The sequence below is a fragment of the Mus pahari genome, chromosome 12, assembly GCF_900095145.1.
Source record: "Mus pahari chromosome 12, PAHARI_EIJ_v1.1, whole genome shotgun sequence".
Lineage (NCBI taxonomy): Eukaryota > Metazoa > Chordata > Mammalia > Rodentia > Muridae > Mus > Mus pahari.
In genome coordinates, this window is record NC_034601.1 from 82,405,235 (window position 1) to 82,409,282 (window position 4,048).

Here is a 4,048-nt window from a genome sequence, read left to right on the forward strand (position 1 = left end):
GGTACAAAAGCGATGGCGGGTAAGGTGGGGAACGTTGGTTTTCAAGCTGGCTTGGGACTTAAGCAGTCTCATGGACCGATTTCGGCTGTCAGCTCCGTTCTGCCTTCTGAGGTGGTTTCAAGCTTAACTGCTTTCATTTGGACTCAAACCAGAGAGGGAAGTGTGCTAATGTGGGCCGCGAAGTTCACACATGTCGGAGACAAAAATTCCAAATGTGTGCTGAGGTCAGTCACAGCTGAAAGAGAGATGCCAACCCCACCCAGACTTAAGTCTCCAGAAAGGGTGTTTTAAAGACTCACACACACACACACACACACACACATTTCTGCTGACGAAGTTTCCAGGGAATTCGGGGTTGATTCCCTGGCATGATTAAAAACTGCTTGAGACAGTTTCAATTCTGTTTCCTGTGTGCCCAGAAGTTCTTTGTGAGGGGCTTTAGTGTCACAGTCGGGTTCTTTCGAAAGCTCTGTTTCCTTCCTCTCCACTCTGGTTCCCCCTCCCTCGTGATCATTTAAAAACCCAAGCCAACCTCCCTCCCCCCAAAAAAAAACTGGTATGTTTTTAAAGATGTATAAGAAGAAAAAATGCTGTAAGGTGGACAGTAAGCAGCCCCGTGCTTTGCAGCCTCTAATTTTTATTTCCTCTGGCTTATTTCCATGCCAAAAAATCTGCAGCGGAGTGCACAGTTAGGTTTAGTTACAAGAATTGCAACCGGATTTTTTTTTTTTTTTAAATACAGCTGCTAAAAATAAATGGCAGGCTTATATCCCTCACATGTAAATTACACACATAATTCCCCTTGTATCTTAAAGTGGAAACTCAGTAAGCAAACAAAACATAATGTCCCCATTAGCATTCACCTTTATATTTTATGCTTAAAGAATTCACTTTCCTGCCCAGCTCTTTCAAGTTCTTCTTAATGTCTTCTAGGGAGATATTCAAATACAGCTGCTTTGGTTTCTTGCTAGTTTGTACTTTGAAAGGAGGAATTATTAATATGATTCCCTAATAGTACCATTGTTGAGCATTTTAACTTATTGGGAAAAGTTTTCAATTAGCAATAATCACACCTCAGATAAACCTCACTGGCTACAATACTGCCACTGCCCAAAGCTAAGCATTTTACTTTCTTATTGTCTGGGGTTTCTAAGGCAGTGCATCTGTAAGATAAATATGAATCATAACTAGCGAAAAGAGCATATGTAGGATTAAGAAGTGCAAGTACAACACACACTGCAATTTGTCATATTACCCAGATTTTCAAAATAAAAAATTTAAAATGGTGACCCCACTAGTTGAGCAAATGTACTTCTAATGGACCAGAGCAGAGCAGAAGGCAGCTCAAGCCTCTGTCTGAGCCACAACTGAATTTACACAGCGACTTAGTGTGTCCTCCAAAAGGCTGTCTTGCTTTTTACTGAAAATGTGTCCCAAGAAACAAAGATAAAGTGTGTGGCTAGTCACCTGGGAATATGTATTTGGGGCTGTTCCGCCATCCTGAGACTTGTTAACAGCACGGTGACTCTGGGTAGCAAGAATGTGTTCTGTCTTGAATTTTGCTGAGAAAGTGTATCTCAGGAAAGCCCCATCCTCTCCCCCCAAAAAATTCACATAAAAACTAAAATGATAACTCATGAGACGATGTGTTTGTGAATTGGATTGATTTGCTATGTGCATGTGAACATTTCTATAACTGAAGGATATGTAATTTTTGCCAATTATTCTTTGATAAAGAGGAAAATGTTTTTTTAAAAAAATAATGAAAAATAAATAGTCTCAAAACTAAAATGGGGGTGTGGTGGTTTGTGTGTGTGTTGTGGTTGTTTGTTTAGGTGTGTGGTGGGTTTTTGTTGTTGTTGTTGTTGTTGTTGTACATTATTGTTTAGTTTTTGGCAAGATCTCTCTATAATTCAGGCTGCCCTGGAGCTCATTGCATAGCCTAGGTTAGCATGGACGTCAGGGTGCCCCTCCGACACGGCCTCTCGAGTGCTGAGATTACAGCTGTGAGCCACACCCCAGGCCGGAGAAGGACTGTCTGAAGCTGTAAACACAGTGTTGACTTGTAATTTTTTTTTTTTCTGCAGAAGATATTTTCTTACCCTAAAAAAACAGGCCACACTTTTGCTGCAGGAACTACAGCCGTTACAGCAGGCTGGTGACCTCTGCTGCCACCAGTGCCACAGAAAGAGGTCCCCAGATGTCAAAAAGGACACTGGATCCCTAAAGCCAGCTGAAACAGCCTCCCATTTGGGGCATCTTGTTTTCGGTCACCTCTTGCTTTGGGTACCACTGGTGTTTGTAGTGTGCCATTGCTGGTGCTTGAGAGCAGAAGGGAAGATGGTAGACTTACCTACATAGCGACTTCAGTGACATGCAGTGCATTAAAGCCATCGTTTCTCTAGCCAGGAAGCACAAGACTTTGTGTTCTAGAGCATTCTGTCAAGCCTGGGAGCTACAACCAGAAAAGATGTGCTAGACACTTGGCCTCCCAGGGCGTGACACAAGAGATCCTCACTGCGCTGGGCACCTCTGCAGGTCTTCTCGGCTGTGCTTGTTAACTAGAAAGGGCTTGCTAGGGTTGTTTGTTTAGGACATGGCTATCAAGTACAGAAAGTGGCTGCACATCTAGACATCTCCCGTGGAGAGAGGTACCAAGGCCACAGGTCGCCACTGGCTCTGAGTCACTACCTCCACAGCCACCAAGAAGGGGAAGAAATGGTTTTCTCTCTGAAGCCACACCCATTGTAGGTCTAGGGTAGGAGCCCTGGCCACAGGGAGTTCACCAGATAAAATACAACACGTCTATTTAACTCCAGATAAACAGTATAAAGATAGGCCAGATGCTGTACTGGACATACTCACAGTTCAGAAAGCACCAATTCTGACAAGTCTCCCTTAGCTCTGAAGGAAAACAATATGAGGCCAACAAAAACCACCTCAGTGGGATGAGCAAGGGGCTGAAATGATGTGGTGTGGCCAGCAGCATCTTCAGAAAGGCTCTCAGTACAACACAGGTGCAAGCCCCATCCTTTCAGTGACCTGGGATTCTCTAAGATAGCCTCCACGCCACACTGGCCGCATTCTGGCCCCCTCGACAGAGAGAAATCGGACCCATTCCTAACTCCCCGGTGCATGCCATCTCCTGAAATGAATAAAATCCACTTATTCTGGAAATCCTAGTTTGTTCTCGATAGATGTGAGAAAACATCATGACCAAAAGCAGCTCAGAGAGTTGCTTTTGTAAAGAATGTATTGAGCTGACACACCACCATCACAGTCTGTCACTGAGGGAAGCTAGGGCCAGAATTGGAGGCCGGAATCTGGAGCTGGAGCTGATGCAGAGGCCATGGAGGGTGCTGCTTGCTGGCTTGCTTCCTGTCGCTTTCTTTGCCTTCATAGGGCTAAAGCACCCACAGTGAGCTGGACCCTCCCACATTGATCACTAGCTAAGAAAAAACCCCACAGACTCATCCATGTGTCAATGTGGATCAATGTGTCTGAGGTTCCCTCTTTCCAGTTGACTGCAGCTGGTGTCACGTTGACCAAAACCTAACAAGTACATCGGAGTGTAAACCCCATAAAAGAGGGGGAGTTAGATTCTGCTCATGTCTGTACAATTGTACTGCCCGTTCCTAGTGCGGTTCACTGTGTGAAGAACAGAGGTCTCAGGGCCATTTCTGTCACCAGGCCTGCTACCTGGGGGCCCCTTCCAAAGCCCTTAGTCAACCTTATGTGTGAGTGTTTACACAGAGATTTTAACTATTTTGACTTTACCTACATTTTAAGGACGACAATACAGTGTCTCATACCATCCATAATGATGATTTTCCCTCATTCAAATGTGTGAAAATATATAGATTATCCATTTAATCACAAATATATTAAAATTCTAATAAATTGTGGCTTGAACCTGGCTTGTAATTGAGACTTATAGGAAAGGAGTTCAACAACTTAATTATTTTGAAATATCACCAGTGTGTCAGATGATCTGCTCTGTTTCCAAGTTGTTTGGTTGGTGTGTGTGAGGTGTGTGTGTGTGTGTGTG

At 43.9% G+C, this 4,048-nt stretch overlaps 1 pseudogene; it reads right to left on the reverse strand.

Moving 5' to 3' along the window:
* Nucleotides 1–992: 992 nt before the first annotated feature.
* LOC115065165 lies at nucleotides 993–1,118 on the reverse strand (annotated as a pseudogene).
* Nucleotides 1,119–4,048: the final 2,930 nt, after the last annotated feature.